General features: G+C 41.2%; 1 protein-coding gene across 1 annotated transcript in view; it reads left to right on the top strand.

Annotated features, from left to right (window-relative positions):
* The window catches only part of LMX1B (LIM homeobox transcription factor 1 beta), a 128,727-nt gene that overhangs the window by 86,446 nt on the left and 17,437 nt on the right, over positions 1 to 24,844 (top strand). The gene's annotated exons all lie outside the window — the stretch shown is intronic.

Genomic DNA, 24,844 nt, shown 5'->3' on the forward strand with positions numbered 1-24,844 from the left:
TCTAGGCTTGTTTGGTCCTGCCTCAGCACAGGGGACTGGGTTGGACTTGATGCCTTCTCCAGCTCCCTTCCAGCCCATCATTTCTATGTTTTTATGATTATTCTCTTAAACTCAATGAGAATTGTCAAAAAAAGTCCGAGAGTCGTCATTCCGAAAGGCCCCCTGTGACTCTATACATACTGTACTTATCCACATAGGGCTCTGCACTTCTCTTGGACAGCCCACAGAGCTCCTGGTGATGTGAATGACAGCTGCACATGTGCCTCAAGGAGTGTGTATGCCCCCTCAGCAACTCTCCCAAGCCCTGCCTTGGGAAAATGCTGGTCTCTTCTCTGCTATTTCACTGGCAACTAAATTTGCAAAATCTTTACTCACTGGTTCCCCCAGTTTCCTCCAGAATTTGCAAATAGAAATGCATGGAAAAATGTCTTAAAACAGGCTGAAGTTTTAGGTGTTCAGTTGGCCTTTCTTCCCACTTGGAGGTACGGCCCACAAGCGGAGGAATGGCAAGAGATGTGCTCCTAGCACAGCTGCTCCACACGGCTTTCTTGTTGACAGGTTCCTCTAAATTAAATCTGAGGTTTTAATCCATTCTTGTGAATTCAATCTGGGGTGAAACTGCCATTGCTGCCATCAGCAAATACAGATGTTCATAGTGGCAAAGCACACTCTCCATGTCAAATAAATCACACACATTTCCACATTTCGACCCCCCAAGAGAAGTCTGCCTGTTACTGGCAAAGCATCATGTAGGCCAAGGGGTTTGTGTTGGTGACCATGAGAGCAAAGCTGCAGCAGAGGGGTCCTGCAATGCCATCTGCAGCTGCACCCTACCTCAAGCAAAGTAAACTCTCCAGTATCATGAAATCTTCAGGCTGACTTGTCATCAAGCAAATAATCTGCAAGGTACTAATCATGTTTGCTCGACTAATCCTGCCTCACCTCCACACAGTATGGCTCACACTGCCCCAGGGCCCTAGTTACAGCCACTCCCCTTAGACTCAGAGGGCATGAGGAACCAGTGACTGAAGCAAACATCTGAATGTCGGGGCTCAGAGTGAAAGGGAATGACTAGAAATGAACATGGAGCTCACTGAAAGCCCACCCTGACCAGTCTGTCTCCTTAGTGCTGCTGAGTCGCTGATCTCCACACGTTTCATTTTCTCCTGCTGCTGAACTCTAGTAAAGCCCATTCGTATCGAGAACACGTTCTTAGTATTTATTAGTATTTGTTTTCAGTAGCTAGGTGCTTTCCAGTCACCAAACAACCCCATCCCTGCCCCTGGAGAGCGTGTGTTGTGTACCACAGTTACACCAAACTGGAAATCCATCTATCGCTTTTTTGTCTTTCTCTCATTGTTCATCCATTAGAACCAGCTCTGTTTTAAGATAATGGAAAGGGTGAGCATTCAACAAAAATGCCCTTTTGTGCTATTCTTTACCAAAAAGAAACCATCGTACTCTTACTTTGCCAGTGCAAAACACACACTGCTGCAGAGGAGATATTAAACAAAAGCAGTTGCTTGAAAAGAAAAGTGGAAGCTGCCAGTGGTGAGCGGATGACAGATATTTTTGTTAGGAAATAATACCTTTCTCCGATTTCCTGAGGGTTCAATACAAAGCGTAAAACAAGGGATGGTGATGAAATCCAAAAGAATTACCTGTGTGTGTTCTGCTGGAACAGAATAAACAAGTGCCTATCTGCAGTCCAGGTACACAGGCACTATTTGGACAGCTGTATTGTCCATTGAAAGCTGCTGCTTCATAGTAGTTTGGGGATAGTAATTCTGGTTTGCTCTGAGGTTCACATCAAATTGTACATCTCCATAGAGATACCTGCATTAATAAACCCCATACGGCCTGGATTTTAGATTTCAGGATGCATACCAACCATTAATATAAAACACACTCCAGTGAGAATTCCCTGCAGAAGCTGCGCTTGCCAGTGCAATAATAGCAAAAGGTCATCTTGGATCAAATTTGCAAAAGGTCAGATGCTGGTGGAGATATCAGCCTATGCACACACGCAATCACAAAGCAAAAAGTTGGTAGATTTGTTGTGCTCACATCTGCCGCAATACGTGAACCAATTGGGGATATACTTAAAAAGTTTCTTCCATTCAGACAGATTCTGTGACGTGAGCGGGATTATCCGTACAACAGGAACTGTCTCTGGGACTGGTACAACAGAATGGAAGACGCATTGGAAACGCACCCATTGAACTGGGCAGGCTCTGTATTGGTGTTCTCCGGCTGCCTGGCTAAGAATGCACCGTTGGAAATCACGACTGTATTGCTAGCATAGGGTTATCTGCCTCCCGTGCCACGGCACGACGTGTGTAACGGGAAATGGAGCCTCTCCGCGCCAGCTCGCTGGGTGGAATCCAGGAGCAGTGGAAAATGGTCTCACTGCTGTTCAGTGGTCTGCAGTCAATGGATTGGAGGTCTCAGTTTACTAATAGCCGTTCCTTTACATTCCTAAAATACATTCAGAGAGGTAATTTGACAAACACCCAGCATCCTCCACACTGCTGTGCTTTTCTCTCCATCCCTTGAGCTGACACAGGCTGACAAACTTCAGGCACAAAGAAAAAGAGTTATAAGTAAACATTGTTTCACCGGCTATTCTCAACAGACATTCTGAAACTTCCCAGTTTATTCTCAAAAGTGTAGCTTTCTGATTTCACGAAAAAATGCTTCTAGAGATGTTTGCAAATCCCTGAAAGAGGCTGAGCGTGGGTCATCATTTAGGGATATGAGGCATTTAGCTCTCAGTCCTAGGGACATCCATGGAAGAACCTGCACAGAGTGAAGCCAGCGTGTGACTGATGGTCCTATATAAAAAACTCTTGCTATTAGAATAGTTTCCAATTTGTGATACTTAAGTGGGTCAGATTCTGCTCTGAGTTACTCTCAGTTTACACTGCTGCAGGTGTAACTCCAGTGCCATTAGTACAATTACTATGGATTTACACACAGGATTCCGTTGTTGTTATTTATCTGTGTTCTGGCACTGCCCAGAGGCCCCAGTAAAGCCCCACTGAACTGGTCATGTGCTGGTTCTGCCCCCGAAAGAGTTTACTGAGAGCTGAGAATGCAGATGATGCATCCTCTGGGAAAAGACACATGAGTTGTCATTAAAAATAGTTTATCTTGGAAAATAAAAACTCAGGGCCAGATTCTCCCTGGGATGTCCAGTGTAAGCCTTACAGTACAAAGATAAAACGTAAACCAGACACTGACAGGGATTACAGCTACTGCTTAAACCGGGGCAGATTTTTACCTTGTGCATGGGAGCATTTGCTGTAGTGTATTGTCAGACTCCAACGGCTGCACGGTGACCAGCCCTTCTGACAATGTCCTTTTTCTGGACGCATATGGCACTCCTGAAAGTGAGAGATTAACAGCCCCAGCCAGAGCCAAGCAGACTGCAGCAGACGGTTCACTCTCCTACCCGTGTTTTAGACACGGAAGATAAAATGTGGGACTCAGAAGGTGGTATCCAAATATTTAACACAAACCTAGCTGATGACATTCTGTGCTGTGTCCCTTTTTAGGCTGTCAGCAATATCCAGTAAATTTTCCCAGAGAATCACTGATGTCCACAACATGGCTTCAGTGTTACTCTTTCCTAACCCTCTTGTTGTGCTCAAGATTTACCTTTGCCTTTGGGACAGCTTGATGTTGCTAAGCAAGAAGAATAGTTTTCTTTCTGGCATGTTTGGGATACTCGTGCTTGCATTCAGGCTGCTAGGCAGACACTTCAAATAAGTGTCAGAGGCTGAAATGCCAACCAGAGCTGCTAACTCTGGCATTTAGTTAATTTTTTTGTACAAAATGCAGTCGAGGTTCCAAGGAGCAGTCACCAAACATTAAGTTCTGGGGGTTAGTAGAATGAAAGAGGAATTCTTTGTTTGAGCAGCCGTTTCTCTAAGCATCTTAGAGAGCCATAATAGAGTCAGAGGCTTATAATGGAGGTCCAGGAGAAAGCATCATGGAGTTGAAATGAACCCCCTTCACTACAGGTGTCAGGCTCAAGAAAAAGAGAACCTGGACCAGAATCTTAGAACTGTGGCTCCAGCTAAGCCCAGGCACTCAGCAGGTGCAGCACCGTTTCAGTAACCACCGTCTTTGGCATACAGTTGGTTCCACGTAAATATAACATTGAGTCCTCACATTATATGAAGTAGGATCTTATTTTCACTGGGATTCTTTTCCAGGCTGAATTCTGTCTGTGCCAATGGTGAGCAAACTCTGCAAATAATGTAAACACAACTGTTGTCATTGAACGTGCATCATCACATGGCCTCTTCAAGACCCTGATGCTTTAGGTGCATGACTAAGTTTAAGCACATCAGTGGTCCTGTTGATTTTCATGGGAATAATTCATATGCTCAACATTAAGCATGTGTTAACATCTGCAAGCTGGGGGCCCAGATAAATAGTTTGGTACCCTGTGCAGAACTATTGGAGCTACAGGGGGCTTGCTTCTTATATTGCCATTGTCACAGATCAGTTAGGCCTTATCAAGTTTAAAAGTATTTTAGCCACAATATTGATGTATTCAGGCTATGAGGCATCTAATTATAATGTAGGGTTCCTTTAAAGGGTTAATGTGGAATCTTTTTAATTGTCAAAAGAGTTTCAGGCTATTAGTGTTGGCATATTCTTCAATAATCTGTTTTATTTTTACCTGCTGGGAGCTTAATTAAAAAACAAAGAGGCTCAATTTAAAGCCCATTACTATGCTAATTTTGTAAGAACTGGGCGGTGATTAAGAAGCTTTAAAAAGAGGAGTTTAGTTTGCTCTAGGGAATGGGATGGAGGCAGGTTTTATTTCGTTTCATTAGCTAGCTACAATTATTTATAAACTAAATGGAAATGATGATATTAAAGAGTAATGAAAAAACCAGCATCCATGTATTATTGAGCAGTGGAACGTTTTTTAATTTAGCATTGAAATGTGCAGGGCCTTTATTATTGCCACTCGCAGTTAACGCAGCTAAATGCAGTTGTTAAATATAAGACTCCTTTTAAATATGCTCATAAATACAGAGCTTCTATAGATCATTGGAATAAGTTTATAAAGACATCAATGTGACAATAAAGATGAACCACTGGCTCTTTTTTACAAAGATTTTATGAGGTTTTATGCAGGAAAATGCCTTAACACAGAATAAATTACAAGAATGTATTGTATACTGTATGCATTTCTGTGTATGTTCTACACACACACACCAATTTTCTATTATATTTTGTCTCTCATACAAACCATAACCCAAAATACCATACAGAAATAAATGCTGTAAGACAATATCTGTTCTAACACACAAAAAGCAGATGTAGAAGAACATACATTCCAAGGCAAACAACAGAAAGAGAAAGACACTAAGAGGCACAGGAAGGGGATACAAATATCTTTGAAGATGAGATTTGTTAAACTGTTGGGTAAGGGTGAGATGGAGAGATACCAGTGACATTGTATTCTAGCCCCGCCCAGCCCCAATCCTCAGCCCCACTCACCAATCTCTTCCCTTTAGCTTCAGCCCTTTTCTGCTTTTACCCTCTTCTCCTCTCCCTCCCCACCTTCCCCCAACCCCGTTCTTTTACGTGGCTTCTTGCACCTCCTGTCCTTTCGAGAAGACTGTTTGCTTGAAATCCACTAGTGAAACACTGAACAGGGATTGTATGTGCAGATTTCGATTCAGCGCTGGCTCAGAGGGAGGGGTGCAGCATTGCCCCCCGCTTTTCACCACCGACTGCTGTGTCTCATTGCTTAAATTGTGTGCCTGAAATCCCAGCTCAGTCCTGGGGAGTCAGTGGGAGAGTTTTGCATGTGTAAAGGCTGAATCAGGACTCAGGATTGGGTTTAGTGTTCAGTTCCATATGAGATACATTTTGATTACACAGTTATTAATGCTCCAGTGAGCGCTAAGCAATGTGTAACAACACTCTAAACATGCTGCTTTGCAGAATCTATTTGAGGCCTGGCCCTTTAAAACTAAGAAGCTGTTTAAAAGCTTTGGGACTCAGAAATCTTTTCCCCTCTCTTTGTGTTGATTTTTTTTTCACTGTAACGTGGTCAGGCATTGCTTGTCAGCCTGCAGGCACTTGGGGCTGGGGTTAATCATTGCTGGGCTGGGGCACGGGCCTCCATCAGGAAGTTACAATACAGAAGCCCTGCAAGGTCCATTGTCCTCATCACCCAGGTGCCCATGCCAGATTGTACGCTGCAGCCTGTTCCCAAAAGGTCCCCTCTCCCGCCCCCTGCTCTCCTGCTGGTAATAGCTCACCTTACCTGATCACTCTCCTTACAGTGTGTATGGTGACACCCATTGATTCATGTTCTCTGTGTATATAAAATCTCCCCACTGCATTTTCCACGGTATGCATCCGATGAAGTGAGCTGTAGTTCACGAGAGCTTATGCTCAAATAAATTGGTTAGTCTCTAAGGTGACACAAGTCCTCCTTTTCTTTTTGCGGATACAGACTAACACGGCTGCTACTCTGAAACCTTCCCAAGGACAGTGGCCAGCACATTGGCTGTCCCACCTGAAGAGCTTCCGTCTTTTCCCTTTGCAGTGGTGCTGGAACAGGTTTTGTAGTGGGGGTGCTGAAGGTGGAAATCCTGTACTTGAGTTGTTATTGCTACTTCAAGCCAGGGGGTACAAGAGCATCCCCAGTACCTCTCTCCCTTTAGAGACTCTTGCTGACAGCAAGATCTATTCAACTTCAGATAATGAGCCGTTCTCGTCACAATGTTACTGTTTTTGAAATCCAGTAAGAACAGTCATTATATCTGTCATGATCACCATTACAGTGTCATGGCCTGTAGTACCCTCCTCCATGATCTGCTGCACATGGACTGACGGAGGTAGGTCTGTGCAAGGCTAACTGACCAGTGAGCAAATTTTCACGTATACGACCATATCATTACACACTAGGGCTGCAGCCAGGAGCGGGATGGGAATTCTGTGGTGAAGACTCTGGCAAAGTGAGAACTGAACCAGATCATCAGAGTCCCTGTGTGACATTAGTCTGTAAGTGACTTGCCAAAGTCAGAACTCACTGAAGTCAATTAGAGGCTTCCCCTTGATTTCAATGGGCTTTGGATCAAGCCGTTAGTGTCTCCAGGCCTCAGTTCCCCAGCTGTCAAACAGAGATCATAGTATTCCTTCCTCCCACTCTGTCTCTGCCTTGTCTCTTTGACTGCAAGCCTCCTGAGCCAGGGCTGCCTCTCACTGGCTGTGAGTCTCACACTATGGGGCCTTTATCATCACAGTGCTTCACTGGGAAAAGACACTTTTTTCACACTTAGGTCACTTAAACATGTGGCAGCCAAATTTACCAGCCTTCCCCGCAAACATCACTTCTGGGTTGGGAACCGGCATTTGAGAAATGTCAGAGCATGTCCTGCTCCAATAACTGCAAGTGCCTCCTTTCTGGTTGCCCCAACACCTGCATCGCCCCTCCAACCATTCAGATTGTCCCTATTCCTCTGACCATATCTCCCTCTCCTATGTCTGTATCCTTCGACCATCTCTCCCCTCTCCACCACACTGAGTTCAAACTACATGCGAGAGCCCTGTGTAATTCTGCCAGTTGATACGGATAGGCCCACATCTCTTAGACCACTGTCCTGCCCTTCCTGCTTCATCAGTGCTGGTAGCTTCAGCACACACCGTGCCCGTTCCTCGCACAACAAATGGCTGCATTTTCTTCCACCTCGCCTGCTACAGAGACCCTGCCCTCTCCTCAGGCCCTGGCTTCTGAGATACCTTCAAGGAATTTGCTGACTAATCTATTCTATCACTTATTTCTCCTTTGAGCGAAACCCTCCTTTATGTGGAGGGAGGTGGTTGAATGCTAGGAGAGAGGGTATAGGATGCTGGAATCAATGCTGGAAACTGATGTGAGCAGAGACAATGGGGCTGAATTATGGAAGGAGGGTGGGAGAGGTGTGTTCATCATGCTTAACCTTAGAAAGCCATGTAACTTGCAAGGCTGCATGCTTAGCACCTGACCACTTTCCCTTTCAACCCCCTTCTATCTTCTGTACGTTCTTTGGGGCAGGGGCTGCATTTTCGTGTGTTTAGAAAGTTCACAGCATATGGTGGGTGCCACTGCCAGCTAAAGAAATAAGATAAAAAACAATAATAAAAACAAATGTAACAATAAGTTCAGAAATCCGAAACGCCACGCCAAAGGAGACGTGTTCCCTTGCTTAGGCCCAGATCCTGATCTCAGTTGTTCTGACATAGAACTAGAGTAAGACCACTAAAGCAGAGTTTGTTCCTTAAAAAGTATGTTTGCTAAGAAAATAGGACCTATTCACTTGTAGCCGAGGATGGCTGGTCACTTGCAGTTCCATTTTCAAGGGTGCCTGTTATCAGGACAAAGAACAGTCAGGAATTATGTGGCATTTTCTATGGTTTATTGACAGACTTTTTTTTTTTTTAACTACTTGCAGATCTCTGGTATAAGATTGTTTAAAACATCAGAGACATTTTTCAAGTCAAGACTATTGCTGAAAGATAATAAAATTGCTGTTGGTTCTCTACTTTATTTGTTTGCAAAACTATTTTCTTTCCGCTGTCCCATCTGTTAAATTCTGTTATTGACCTAGACTCATCAGGCCAAAATCTTCATTGGGAATTGCTCTAACCTAAATGGGAATTACGCCCAGTAAAGTTATTTTTCATTAAAGAAATGAATTATGACCAATTTTAATACAGAAGTTAGAATTGCTTAAAGCCTCCAGCACATCTGTGACTCAAATGTCTGTAGAAAGCAGCAGGACAAGCACTATCAAAGTCTTGTGTGCTGATCTGGAGTATATAATGATGTAAGGCATCCTTTACCCGTTCCGTCTCTGTTAAAACAAAAAAGCGCACATGGCTTCCAAACTCATGTCAGGCTCCAGACTTCATGCTACAGTTCTACCTTACTCCAGCTAGGACTGAGTCTAGCCGCAGAGGTGCCTGGTGGGATAAAGGTCATATGGCAAAGAAGCTTCTAAACTGTTTTTGGTTCTAAAAGGCAAACGGTGCTATCCAGGAACCCTGAGGTCTTTTAAATGTCCCCTGGCCTTCTTCTGACCCTGTATACACCTTACATTCTTCCTTTAATGATTGACACTCAGTGGGTAGGTGCCTCGAGGCACATCGAAGTTGTAGCTGCTTCTTCATCAAAGCAACTGTTTACAGCTGGTTTGAGTTGGATGCCAATAAACAGGATTCTTTTTGTCTCAAAATAAAAAGCAGCTTAAGTCCCTAATGATAAGGATTTTGTGCTTTGTAGAGCAAAAATTCAGCTAGGTTGAGACAGCCAGGCCCTCAGCTTAGCAAGTCAGAGTACTTTATACTTCCAGCTAAACCACTTTTATCTCCTCAAGTGACTGGGCTATAGATTCTTATCATTGTGGCAGAAGTGATGAGGGTAACATCTTTAGTTGGAAATCATTGGCAACATGTGGTGAAAGCTTAAGATGTTGTCACACTTTAACTTGGTCCTAATCTGTTCAAAGGCAGTTCAGACTTTCTAACTGCACCAGCAGGTAGACAGAGTCAAAGACCATCAGGGCAAAATAGCTCACACCATTCTTCAGAGAGTTTATGACTTTCATAAAAGTGGTACAAAGAAACTGCAGCAGTAACTGTTATTGTCTAAATGAAGAGCTTATGTTCACCCAACCATATTTCATTAACTTGTACCTTCCAAGCGTCTACATTTCCTGCCTTGTTTGTGCAGTGCTGGAAGCAATGTTAAATGTTTTAATGCCTATTCTAAGTGAAATGAGAACACGAGAAATGTACAAATTATCCATCCTCATACCTTTGACTTTTTAGTAGCATTTGGCCAACTGACTTACGTGTATGAGCATGTACAATTAGCAGGTAGCACACACAGGCCATACATGTCTAAGAAACTGGGATCGTACTTTGCCAGAATTTCTGATTAATACAATGTGTGTTATGAACTGTGAAATACTATGTTGATGTGGGATCCCAAAATGAATCATTCACTTCCAACAGTAAAATGACAAGCTGTTGGCAACACTTTAAATGTCACCCATAGAGATTCCTGAAGAGAATGGTAAACAATAGATTTGGGATTTGCAATGGAATTGGGCATTTTTGAAAATCCAGTGATTTGTGAATAAGGGTCCAATCTTGTTCCCATTGATATCACTGGGAGTTTTCCCCTTTACCTTTATTTGGAGCAGAATTAGACACAGATTCTTCTCTCATGTTTAACATTCACAGATGGACTAATGACTTCAGGTTTCTTAATGAGCAAACTTCATGCTATTCAGAAGATACATTTATTTTTAAAATAACTCAGACAACTGCTGTTTGCCATGGACTACGAATAAGGGAATCTCAGTCTGAGCAGAATTTATTCTGCCACCCGTTCATAAAAAAATCTAATTTTGGAAATGTTAATGCAAAACCCAAGAATATCATTGGTTCCCCCCACCTTGTATAGAGAAATCCCAGCAATCTGAATTGCCATGGCAAAGAAAATTAATGTATTGCCAGAACATGCTGAGGATATTGCTCTCTCTATAGTTCCTTTTTCAGACTTGTTAGGCATTGTTTACCAGTTTTGATTTGCTGAAAAGGTTTCACATAAGATTTTTTAAAAAATCTAATTCTCAAAATGTCATTTCTATATGTAAAAAGCTAATCATGTGTTTAGATAAATCTAGCATTATTCTCCCAATTGTGTGAATTAAAGGGCAGAAACCCCCTCCCAGTACTACTGGCTTTGTGGATGTTCAACTCAATTTTCAAACTTTTCAGCATGTGTGGAAATGTCCTGTGCAATGTATGTGCAACTGGTGGAAATGCTTAAAACCAATACTGAAGCTCTCTGGCTTTGCTATGTTGCCTTGCTTATCAGTAAATCTGTATGTACGGGTCTGAAGAGTCTCGTTTACTAGATCCTAAGTACAAACACAGATGTAGATATGGGATGCCTACAGCTAAGTCTGTAGCTTGTGATCATCCTTGTCTACCTGTATCGCAATAGGCAGAGTTTGGCGATTGACTCAATTTCCTGTAACTCAGCGACTCTGGGTTGTAGAGCAAATGCTGTGATCACCATGGTAGAATAAACACCCTACTGTTGTTACTACCGTAAAGATGAGGAGTCAGACATTTAGATTCTTCAAATAAATCAGTTTTAAAAGGGCTGTGTATTTTCCATCACTAGTATTAGTACTGTCTTATCATTAACTTTGACTCCGTATTACAGGAATACATTCGCATTCTTAGGTATTAATGGACACATCTGCATTTGCTCCTGTGTCTTTTCTCTCTCTCAATATTTTTTTATTTATTTTTCATACAAAAAGAAAAGAAAAGGGAAAAATGTATTTTCCCTCTCCTGCTATATCTAGTAATACCTGATAACTTCTCTGATCTCTCTGTTGCAGTCTGTGCATTTTTGTAGTTAGGAGATGCACTTTAGGAGGGAAGGGTTGTAAAGAGAAAGTACGTGACATGACAGGAAAAAACAGAAGCTGCTTTCATACATTCAGACTGATAGACAAGGATTCGCAGCAGAATATAGCAGAGCCCTTTGTAAGACAAACAACAAGTTTTCATGCTCAGATGGAGAGTCTTGGGTTAAATTGCTATCTTTGAGTTCTGAACTTGGAAAGGTATTAAAGTGGAATTAAACCTTTACACAATCCAGCTCTTGTGTCATTCAGGATTTTTTTTAGGTCTGTTTAATTGTACATAGCAGCAGGGTTCTGAGTGACTGGTGCTCTAAAGAAATAAGGGGTAGGGTTAAGTCTGCAGCCTACAGCTCTCTGCTAATCCTTCTTGTTCCTTGAAGAAGGATTTACTTTTGCTGCCAGCTTGTGAAAGACTTTCCTGGTCCACAAGAGATTGTTGTGGCTTTCCTGGGGAGGTGTGGTTGCTATAGCAGGGAGTCACGCCTGGATATTCTCTCAAACCATACTGAGAATGGGCCAAAAAAGAGCCGAAGAAGAGTAAAACTGGGGATTAAAAAGTGGAACAATGGGAGACAGGAAGATAGGAGTGGGAACAAATAGGAATTACAGCACCAAAAATAATGCAAAGTGACAAAAAGAGGAAATAGAAAAATAATAGCTGACAGTCTGGCTGAAAAGAGAAACTACTACAAAAGAACAATTTATTTTCAACTGACAAAGAAAATAACAGGGCATTTGGGAAATAAGACACAGTCTTGTGTCTTAACATTATTTTGGTTCTTATTGGACTGCAAGCGCATACTGCAAGTATACAAAATCTACCCATCTCTGCCACAATCTGTCTATTCCAAACTAAAACAGCGGTTTTGGTTTTTTGTTTTTGTTTTTGTTACTAAGGCATATTGCTCATGGAGTTCCATCTCTGCAGAGTAGATCAAGGGTAATTCTGGAATTTCCATCTACAAGCATTGCTGTTTGGATCATTATTAAAAGAAAAGTGCCAACTCTACACTCTGTTACATTTCTTGAATGATTCCCAAAGTAGTAACTGCCATTAAGAAAATGCCATAAGCGCTCTCATTTGTTTTCTTTGTTGCTTACAGGACAAATCCTGCAGTCATTACCCATGCAAAGCTTCCACTGAAGTTAACACTTTGCTTTAGCTTTGCCTAGGCAGGGACTGTGGATCCAATCCTGCAATATGCTGTGAGGCAGCGAGGGGCCTCCAGTCCCAGTATTTATTGGGCTCAGCAGCTTTGGAGAATCACCCCGAGTGAAGACAGTGAAATTTCACCCCTGAGGATTTTTCCTAGGTGATACTTTCTTCTTCTGAAAACCTTTCCAATGCAAATCAAATGGGAAAAAGTTGACAAAGATTTGAACTTTTCCAAGTGAGTGAAGCACAGAGTGAGAAGCACAAAGTTCCAGTCAGGTTAAAGACCTTGCCAAACAACAACAAATTAAGAAAAGTTTCTTAAAAATAATAATAAAAAAGTCATCTCTGCCTCTAACAGCAAATCTCTCTGAATGCCTGTCCTGCACCCTACTGTTTTATATATAGGGGATGCAAAGCGATATAGCAGATGAAACATTTTGTTTATAAAGTGTCTGTGGTTTGTTTTATTTCACATGTTTTTGCAATATAGATAACAGATTACACCATGGAGCTTTCACTGCCTCTATGCAATAATGATACTACAAAGCCTTTGTAGGGGTATTAATAATAGATTGTGTTGATGAGTTTGGAGAAGCTGGCAATAGACCCCCCACTGCAAAGACATTAACACCACAGGACTAAGGTATCTTTTCCTTGCAAATCAGTTGCTAAATTGGCTGTGCTGATGGGTTTGGGCACAATCTCTTGTACAGCATCCCTGCAGCAGGCACAGGAAGTTATTTTGCTTTTGCTTTTTAATGTTTATAGTTGAGAGGAAAGGACCTGTATAAATTCTTTCCTTAAGTCATTCTTGCCTGCCAAGAAATAATTTATCATTTAAATCTAAATTGCATTGATGGGTGATTTTTTTTCTTTACGAGTGAAGGCCAAAGCACTGAATCATGAACACATACCTTCCCTGCTTCTAGGGCCCTTATAGTGAATTTCCATATAAAAGTGATATTAGCAGAGAAATTTGCAATATTGTTAGCAATGGAAATTCACAGGAAATTGTAATTTCGGAATGCCATTTAGTGTATTAGAGTGATAAGACTACTAGTCAGACTCATTAATATTCAGTACTTTGGAAGCAAAACAAGCCTTACGTGAAAAGACTGGCTTGTGATGTAGTGCACCAAATTCTGCTCAGGGTGTTAGCCATGTAACCCACTTGAAATCAATGGCATTGCACAGGTGGAAAGGGAGGGTGAATTTAGCTCAGTATACATAAAGAGTTGAGTACAAGTCCAGAAAAGTAAAAATGGAATAAATGGCGTTTTGGAGGGGGTGGGGGGTTGGATCCTCCTCATTCTGCAGAGTTCCTGCAGTATGCAGACTGCTCATTGTGCACTGTGCTTTTATGGCACATTGATATGTTTTGGAGTAATACAAAAGGGATAACACCACATGTCTGTGTTTCAAATATTTTTTTTGAATCCATGGACAAAATAATGCTATTTCAGAAAGATTTACACGGCCTGGAAGTATAGTTCTAACAAAATCATCACATCTTGTTAATCCATTAGGCTTTTTAATTGCAGCCATGACTTTATGAATTCAATTGGTGCTCTTAACTTTTATAACACTTTCCACGCTCCAGAACAGATTAGGAGAAAATTGCAGCCATAATCTGTACAGTGCAATTGCCGTGCTATAAAGAGGAATGGGAGTAGCTTGGAAGAGCAATTGGATTCCCAAAGGTGGAGCACAGTGGAGCAATATCAGTGACTTTGTAAATGAAAAATTGTTTTAATTCCCTTCTAGCAGCAATAATTTGATTGTTCATAAATTTTTCCATCAAGTGTTGTAAGGAAACGATGTCATAAAATAAAACTGTGTGACAGTGATGGAAGACAGCAGAACAAAGTGGTCAATTAGGGTGTGAAAATTAAACAGAGAAAAAAATCCATTTGCCATGTTCTACTTGAAGCAAGAAGCTCCAAAGCACTTTACATTTCCCTGGTACTGTAGAGCTGTGGAAAATATAATGAACTAAAAAGTTATATCTGTGATTCGGCATGTGAGTCTTGTTAAAATCACTGAAACTATGTACAGGCTTAAAATTACGCATGTGCACAAAGACTTTGCTGAATCACAGTTTACAGGGCTTTTCTTATGTCAAGGTCACATATTTGACCCCAGCCCCAAGTGTGGTGGTAGACCGCTGTTACCATCTGATCGCTGTCTGGCAGCCCATGTGAAATGAGTTCGGGGTCGCAGTCCAGCTCCTAGTTGACAAGTGTCCATCTCAATTAAATCCAGTTATGAGGGTGGATTTTATGACATCCTTATTGGCCATTTTAGCAAAGAAGCCACAGATTGAATGGGCACAAGATTGGAACTCTCCTTTCACTCCTAAAAATGGTCATGCCAGATCAGGGCTGAGGTATATGGGCTGCTGCCAATCATGAGGTACCTGCACTGTGGAGAAAGACACAACTGCAGGCTCCAGGGCTGTCAATCCAAGACTTGACAGCAGTTGTGTGTTCACTTCCAGTTGTTCTTTAAATATATATATATTTTCTGTAGAAAAACTAAACCAGAGAAAATGGGATAGTCTTAGTATTTATTATTTATATGACAGTGGTGGCAAGCTGCCTGAGTGAGGGTGGGAGACCCATTGTGCTAGATCTGTGCGGACACATGCAAAAACACAGCTCCCGCCCCAAAGAATTTACAGTCTTAACAATGGGTCCAATGCTGCTCTCACTGATGCTAAAGGGAGTTTTGCCATTGACTTCAAAGGGGACAGGTTCCAATCCCATGATAGATAATGTTTCTGTGTCTTCTAGTGGTGATACAAGTCAGTTTCCATATATCATAAGATCCCATGTTCTGAAAGAGCACCTGTATTCGGGGAGCAGAGTCATTGGGTAAACTCATGACTCCACTAAAGTCAATGGCAAACAAAATTCCCATTTTCTTCAGTGGGGCCAGGATTTCACCCATCATGTGACATCGTGCTACCTTTTATTTATTATTTTATATATCCTTTTACATTAGGTGGCATTGCCAAGCAAATAATAAGGTCCTTAAGACAGCACAAATAAGTTTGGTGTTGGTAAGAAAAAGAACATCAGATTACTGTTAAGATGTGCTACAAACAATTACTCAGATGTACACTTCAAAAACATACTGGAACATAGAATCATAGAACTGGAAGGGACCTCAAGAGGTCATCTAGTCCAGTCTCCTGCACTCATGGCAGGACTAATTATCTAGACCATCCCTGACAGGTGTTTGTCCAACCTGCTCTTAAAAATCTCCAATGATGGAGATTCCACAACCTCCCTGGGTAATTTATTCCAGGGCTTAACCACCCTGACAGTTAGGAAGTTTTTCCTAATGTCCAACCTAAACCGCCCTTGCTGCAATTTAAGCCCATTGCTTCTTGTCCTGTCCTCAGAGGTTAAGAAAAACAATTTTTCTTCCTCCTCCTTGTAACAACCTTTTATGTACTTGAAAACTGTTATCATGTCCCCTCTCAGTCTTCTCTTTTCCAGACTAAACAAACCCAAGTTTTTCAGTCTTTCCTCATGGGTCATGTTTTCTAGACCTTTAATGATTTTTGTTGCTCTTCTCTGGACTCTCTCCAATTTGCCGACATCTTTCCTGAAATGTGGCGCCCAGAACTGGACGCAATACTCCAGTTGAGGCCTAATCAGCATGGAGTAGAGCAGAAGAATTATTTCTCGTGTCTTGCTTTCCAACACTCCTGCTAACACATCCCAGAATGATGTTTGCTTTCTTTGCAACAGCGTTACACTGTTGACTCATATTTAGCTTGTGGTCCACTATGACCCCCAGATCCCTTTCCGCAGTTTTCCTTCCTAGGCCGGCATTTCCCATTTTGTATGTGTGCAACTGATTGTTCCTTCCTAAGTGGAGTACTTTGCATTTGTCCTTATTGAATTTCATCCTATTTACTTTAGACCATTTCTCCAGTTTGTCCAGATCATTTTGAATTTTAATTCTATCCTCCAAAGCCCTTGCAACCCCTCCCAGTTTGGTATAATCCGCAGACTTTTTAAGTGTACTCTCTCTTCCATTATCTAAATCATTGATGAAGATATTGAACAGAACAGACCCCAGAACTGATCCCTGTGGGACCCCACCCGTTATGCCCTTCCAGCTTGATGGTGAACCACTGATGATTGCTCTCTGGGAACGGTTTACCAACCAGTTTTACATCTTATAGTAGCTCCATCTAGATTGCATTTCCCTCGTTTATTTATGAGAAGGTCATGTGGAACAGTATCAAAAGCTTTACTAAAATCAAGATATACCACTTTACTGCTTCCCCCCTGCATCCACAAGGCTTGTTACCCTGTCAGAGAAAGCTATCACCTTATATCTTCTAGTTGTTTGCAAACTGATTGCTTAATTATTTGCTCCATTATCTTTCTGGGTACAGAAGTTAAGCTGATGGGTCTGTAATTCCCTGGGTTGTGCTTATTTTCCTTTTTATATATGGGCACTATATTTGCCCTTTTCCAGTCTTCTGGAACCTCTCCCATCTTCCATGACTTCTCTAAGATAATCATCAAGGGCTCAGATATCTCCTCTGTTGGCTCCTTGAGTATTCTAGGATGCTTTTCTTCAGGCCCCAGTGACTTGAAGACATCTTATTTGTCCAAGTAATTTTTAACTTTTTTAGCCTCTTCTGATCCCGCCTCATTTTCACGGGCATTCACTACGTTAGACGTCCAATCACCACCACCTTCTTCGTGAAAACTGAAACAAAGAAGTCATTAAGCACCTCTGCCCTTTCCAAGTTTTCTGTTATTATTTCCCCCCCTCCCCCCATTGAGTAACAGGCCTACCCTGTCCTTAGTCTTGCTCTTGCTTCTAATGTATTTGTAGAAGGTTTTCTTGTTACCCTTTATGTCTCTAGCTAGTTTGATCTCGTTTTGTGCCTTGGCCTTTCTAGTTTTATCCCTACAAAAATTTTTTGTCTAATTTTGTGTTATTTGTTTATATTCATCCTTTGTAATCTGACCTATTTTCCACTTTTTGTAGTACTCTTTTTTGATTTTTAGATCATTGAAGATCTCCTGGTTAAGCCAGCGTGGTCTCTTGCCATGCTTCCTATCTTTCCTATGCAGTGGGATAGTCTCCTCTTGTGCCCTTAATAATGTCTCTGTGAAAACTACCAACTGTCTTCTATTGTTTTTCCCCTTAGACTTGCTTCCCATGGGATCTTACTTACCAACTCCCTGAATTTGCTAAAGTCTTTCTTCTTGAAACCCATTGCATTTATTTTGCTGTTCTCCCTCCTACCATTCCTTAGAATCATGATCACTTTCACCCAAGCTGCCTTCCACTTTCAAATTCTTAACCAGTTCATAGCTTTTAACATTAGTGTTCATCTACAAGTGGTAGTCTTATCTACAATCATAACCAAGGGGGTGGGTTAGCAAATGCTGTTTTCAATTTTTGCTATATAAAAAGATGAATTTTTGTTAGCCTCTTTCAGAAGGGTTACTTTTTCATAAACTTTTAATTTTTATGCAGACTTTATTGGTTCTTCAAGAAAGTGAAATGGCTTCATTTTACTGCAACTTTAGTTTTGAAATTGCCTTCAGCAAAATAAGTAATTATTTTTTTCTGAAGGGAAATTTGAAATGTTCCAATATTTCTTAAAATGAATTGTTAATTTTTTTCCTAAGCCATAAACTCTAGCATTTCAGTTTTGCTTTGGCACAATGGGGATATTTTGAATATTTGAATTTAATGTAACCAAACAGCAGTCTTTCCTTTTCTATATGCAGCCATAATCCAGAGGACATGACATTTTTTTGAAGTTCTGCTGAACCATATGTGGTGTTTCCGCCATTCTAAGCTGTATATAGTGTATGGCTGAAGTATGAGTAGCAGAGCTATACTATGAAATATCATTAGACATTTAGTTTCTCTCTTAATAAAATTCAGTTGTTGTGAAAAGCCTATCCTACTTCAGTTCTGACATATTTTGTACCATATGATATGAATACCAAGTACATGGTCAGTTGGCATGGACCTATACCCATGATTTCAATGACATGCAAAAATCATTGTCAATACACCAAAGTGTCAGAGTTAAAGGTTGTTTACAATATTTACCAAAACCAGTGACTATAATCTTTGCATAATTATTACATAAACAGAAGCTTAGATAGCTGTTACATTTTTTTCTAACAGAGAATGTCAGAATTACACCGAAAGGAAAATAATTTAAAGTCCCTGATAGTCAGACAGCAGCATCTGTCATCTTGCGTACATCAAATGTCTTAATAACTTCCTATTTATTGCTTCATTGCAGAGGTCCTGTAAATAAACAAATTGACTGATGGTCTATTTTTATAACTCTATCCTGTTTAAAAAACCTCTTGAACCACACTTAATTTGAACAGCAAATTTTACACTGCACATTGAGATCTCTCAGCTCATAATAAATTAGTTATAATAAAACTATTAAAATCTATTTGCCCACAAACAGAAGGAAATTAAGGGCTCTGGTGAAGCAACAGAAAGGTAAAGGGCAGGTTGTTAGGACGTGATAAGAGTAAACAGCAGAACAGTGATTCTCAGGAGCCGAGCAGGGTCAAATTTAAAGCAAGATAACTACGCTAGAGATAATAAATCAGTTGTACATATTAAACACCAGATGGTTCTGCCCTATGCAGGAAAGCACAATGGATCATATAACTGTGGCTGTGTTTGTAAGGATTACTGAATCAGCCTGACTTCACAGGGATATCCTAACATATAAAATCTTAACGGCCATTTCCGCTGGTGAACATTTTCATCTACTGTTTAAAGACAGGGCCACATGTCTCAGGCATTTCGTTGTCCCCAGAATGTATATTCCATTAATTTGATAAGTGCAGCCATTTTCAAATGCAGCGTGTATTTTTCTTTCTAATACAGTAAGGTTGTTTCACAGTGATTAGTACCAATACTCAAATGAGCAAAACAGTCTATTGTTCCAAGCTTTAGGTCAGCTAAATCCCCGACATGTTTCAGGCATAGATGAAAACACACTCAGAAAAAAAACAGAACGATTGAGTTGTCTTTCCGAATTGTCCAGGCAACAGAACTTATTTATAAAACTCTTGCAGTCATTGATTCAAAACAAGGTTTTCTTGTTCTGCTTTTCTCTTCTTTGAACAATTTTCTTTGGAATGTTTTCGTTGTGCTTAGGAGTCAGAGATTTCCTGGGGCTTCTAATAAAGGCATTTGATTCCCACTCTCTGCATACTTTAACAAGTCCAAGGGTTTTGAGGTTTGATGTTAACTTGAGAGAGCTGGAGATAATCAGCAATGGGGGTAAAAAGTCAGTTATGCAAATTATTTGTAAAATGTATGGCAAGGCGAAAGAACCATTCCTCCAAATGTGGTTCGTGTGGGGCATACTCTTTGTCTCAGCTCCGAACATCCACCCGTCACTCCTCAGATTTATTGCTTTGATTGAAACCTGTGTAGGGTGATCTGTAAAGTATTCCTGCTATCCTCGGTTTCTCAACAGGTTTATTACCATTCGTTTATCAAATGAGCAGTCTAATGAGCAGTGTTTTAGATCAGAGATATCAAAGTCTGGTCATTTGTCAAGATTAGTTTCCTGTTGTGAGACTGCCTTGTGCAAAAACCGTACATAACCCTGGGTTACTCTCTGGGAGTTGAAAAACCTACAAACACTCTATCAGATAAATATAATGAAATCTTCATAATCCCAGAATTAAATGTGATTCACTGCAGTTTGTGTGTATAGATTGCTATACATGCATCACAAGTTGAGAATGTCTGCGGGTGGGTGATGGCATGTTTTATATTTCCAAGGGTAAATGTAAGAGAAGGTGTGACGTCCACACAGTAATGTGAAACACAAATACAAATCTATGTAATTGGTAAACTGAATGAATTAGTATCATATTAGTCTGTCTGTGACTCATTACAATGAAAAGACCACCAGTGACAATGTTACCACAGAAACACTGTCTCTCTGGGCACAGCGAGTTACCTGTAAATAACGTTGCCTATTTTACATTTACATTATAAAGCGCTCTGCACCCTGAAGAATATCAAACCACTTCACAAGGCATGGAAACACAGAAGGTGGCAGTCAGGCAAACAATGCACTGCAAGTACAACAGAGGGGGAAGGGAAACTTGATCATTTCTATGTGTGCATTTAGAAAGAATGAAGGTTATTTTATACACATTCTTATTTACAGTTCACAAACTACAGAGCAAGGGAGCTCTGGATCATAAGTGTGTTATTGAGATGCTCTTTTGTACATCAAGTTACGTTATTGTTTCTGCTTCCACTGGGTGGTGGTAGATTTCATGTCTTTCTAGTGAGTCCGTTTCCCATTGGGAGAGAAATTAGTGGCACAGACTAGTGTGTTTTGTTTATTTACCAAAATATGCACCCGTCCTATTAGCCTGGAACACAAAGGGCCAAAACTACACATCGACTATTCCAATTGCAAAACCACAGCTAAGACCCACCAGCTCAAGCCCTGTCAGCAAGGAAAGCTCCCTTCTCTGTCCCATTGGGCTCCATCACTGTGCCTTTAGCACATGCGGTCACTTCCCCTTTCCCTGCCTGCGTCCAGCACTTTTCACCTGGAATCCCCTTAGCCCAGAATTACCATCTTAGCGTTTTGTCACAGGGAGCTCAGGGACCGTTCTGCAACACGGAGAGGTTTGGCTCAGACAGGTTTGACTAGATGCTAGTCTCCATCCAGACAAGAAGAGCGTCCCTATTCCTATCCCCTCAGAGACTGGGTGCAGTTGTTGTGACCTGCCTTCATGGGATTCTTTTGGGCCAGGCCCTTTGTGTTTATACTGAAGCTGCCCATAGAAAGGGTTCGAATGCATCAGTAATTCAAAACATGCATTTCATTAACAGCGCAGCCGTCTCGCCGAGTTTCATTCTGTACTATCATAGCTGCAGCAGCAAGGAACCTTTTTAAAGGATCCTCCTCCCCGGAGTCACAGGACTAAAGTCCCTTTTAAAGATCACTTGAAACAACAGCGTGGATTTGAAATGCAAATGAAGTCAGGAATGTTGAGACTGCAGAGGCTGAAATTTCCCCCTTGAGAAGCTGTTCTATCTAGAGCCTGTTAGAGGCTGTTCCCACCTGTTGGGCTGGTCCCATCCCTCCTTGTATCCATCCATTGAGTTGTACTGAAACGAACACAGGTTCACTGTCACAATGGTGTGAATGAACGGATGCAAGTGAGAGGAGTCAGATGCCTTCACCCCAGACTGGCTAATCTTCAGCTTCTTTAAGCTTGTTCCATCACAACAACTCTTCAGACAAAAGATACAAGCTTAAGTAAACTGAGCCAAACACGTTTAAACAGTTAAATGAAAGCGACTTTTTAAAAGTGGCTAGAACTGTTTGCTCCTTGTCTTTTAATTAAGGCTGTCAAGCGATTAAAAAAATTAATCATGATTAATCGCACTGTTAAACAATAATAGATACCATTTATTTAAATATTTTTTGATGTTTTCTACATTTTCAAATATATTGATTTCAATTTACAACACAGAATACAAAGGTACAGTGCTCACTTTATATTTATTTTTATTACAAATATTTGCACTGTAAAAAACAAAAGAAATAGTATTTTTCAATTCAGCTTATACAAATACCATAGTGTAATCTCTTTATCATGAAAGTTGAACTTACAAATGTAGAATTATGTACAAAAAAACCCTACATTCAAAAATAAAACAATGTAAAATTTTAGATCCCGCAAGTCCACTCAGTCCTACTTCTTGTTCAGCCAGTCGCTCAGACAAACAAGTTTGGTTACAATTTACAGGAGATAATGCTGACTGCTTCTTGTTTACAACATCACCTGAAAGTGAGAACAAGCGTTCACATGGCACTGTTGTAGCCAGTGTCGCAAAATATTTACATGCCAGATGCGCTAAAGATTCATATGTCCCTTCATGCTTTACCCATGCTGATGATGGGTTCTGCTCGATAACGATCCAAAGCAAAATGGATCGACGCACGTTCATTTTCATCATCTGAGTCAGATGCCACCAGCCGAAGTTTGATTTTCTTTTTTTGGTGGTTCAGGTCCTGTAGTTTCTGCATTGGAGTGTTGCTATTTTAAGACTTCTGAAAGCATGCTCCACACCTTGTCCCTCTCAGATTTTGGAAGGCACTTCAGATTCTTAAACCTTGGGTCGAGTGCTGTAGCTATTTTTCAAAATCTCACATTGGTATCTTCTTTGTGTTTTGTCAAATCGCCTGTGAAAGTGTTAAGAACATGTGCTGGGTCATCATCCGAGACTGCTAGAACATGAAGCAAAATGTGGGTAAAACAGAGCAGGAGACATACTATCCTCCCCCAAGGAGTTCAGTCACAAATTTAATTAATGCATTATTTTTTTAAAGAGCATCATCAGCATGGAAGCATGTCCTCTGGAATAGTAGCTGAAGCATGAAGAGGTATACGAATGTTTAGCATATCTGGCACGTAAATACCTTGCAACGCTGACTACAAAAGTGCCATGCGAACGCCTGTTCTCACTTTCAGGTGATGCAAATAAGAATCATAGAATATCAGGGTTGGAAGGGACCCCAGAAGGTCATCTAGTCCAACCCCCTGCTCGAAGCAGGACCAATTCCCAGTTAAATCATCCCAGCCAGGGCTTTGTCAAGCCTGACCTTAAAAACCTCTAAGGAAGGAAGGAGATTCTACCACCTCCCTAGGTAACGCATTCCAGTGTTTCACCACCCTCCTAGTGAAAAAGTTTTTCCTAATATCCAATCTAAACCTCCCCCACTGCAACTTGAGACCATTACTCCTCGTTCTATCATCTGCTACCATTGAGAACAGTCTAGATCCATCCTCTTTGGAACCCCCTTTCAGGTAGTTGAAAGCAGCTATCAAATCCCCCCTCATTCTTCTCTTCTGCAGACTAAACAATCCCAGCTCCCTCAGCCTCTCCTCATAACTCATGTGTTCCAGACCCCTAATCATTTTTGTTGCCCTTCGCTGGACTCTCTCCAATTTATCCACATCCTTCTTGTAGTGTGGGGCCCAAAACTGGACACAGTACTCCAGATGAGGCCTCACCAATGTCGAATAGAGGGGGACGATCACGTCCCTCGATCTGCTCGCTATGCCCCTACTTATACATCCCAAAATGCCATTGGCCTTCTTGGCAACAAGGGCACACTGCTGACTCATATCCAGCTTCTTGTCCACTGTCACCCCTAGGTCCTTTTCCGCAGAACTGCTGCCTAGCCATTCGGTCCCTAGTCTGTAGCTGTGCATTGGGTTCTTCCGTCCTAAGTGCAGGACCCTGCACTAGACTAGTCAGACTAGTCAGAGCAAAAATAGCTGTAGGAAAATCCCATGTACTGTAGGAAATGAAATGGCTGTATTTACTGGAGGTGTCCCAGAGGCTCTTGGGACATCAGATTCCATTTAATTGGCTTAGTTCATTATGTATCCAAAGAGAAGCTTGTTGGCTGGTTTTTGAGGCATGTACAATATACAGGCATGCTAAAGTTCTCTACTGCCTTGCCCACACGCTCAGCCCACTTTTTCACTAAAGAACTAGTAACTGCCATTTTGCTGTATTTCCTCAGCTGAGACAAAATGAAGGCCTATGAGGCACATATCTAGCAGCCACAATAGGGCATGCACCCTGAAATGGAGTCCATTTGACTGTTAACCAAAAGGTGGTCATTTTGAAAAACAAAGAGAAAAAAAAACTAAGGACATATTTTTCTTTTCCCTGTAAGGAGAGCAGAGCATATCCACTATACAAATACATAAGTGCTGCTCATTGCCTTGGAAACATGTATATATTACAAGATTTTACCTTGCATTTCTATGTATTGCCATGAAATGATGATAAAATCTAGAAGCATCAAGCACATTATATGCTACAGGAAATTAATTAATCACTCACCATTATTTGGAACAGCACCTTTCCTGCAAGCTCACTGGGGGAGCTTCCCAACTGCCATTAGAGAATCAAAATAAAACTAAATGAAATGATTCAAGCGTCACCTTCGAAAATCAACAATTGATGAGAGTTGGGGGCGTTATGAGAGTTCCATTAAATGTAGTGAGTATTCTGGAGTCTGTGATTATGGCGATGGTTTAGCAGGTCACACGCTGTGTACCTCTGGAGGTGCCAGAGGGGGTTTCACATCCTTCCAAAAGGTAAACTACCTCCTCTGAAACAGGTTAGTCTGGAA

The sequence above is a fragment of the Caretta caretta genome, chromosome 16, assembly GCF_965140235.1.
Source record: "Caretta caretta isolate rCarCar2 chromosome 16, rCarCar1.hap1, whole genome shotgun sequence".
Taxonomy (NCBI): domain Eukaryota; kingdom Metazoa; phylum Chordata; order Testudines; family Cheloniidae; genus Caretta; species Caretta caretta.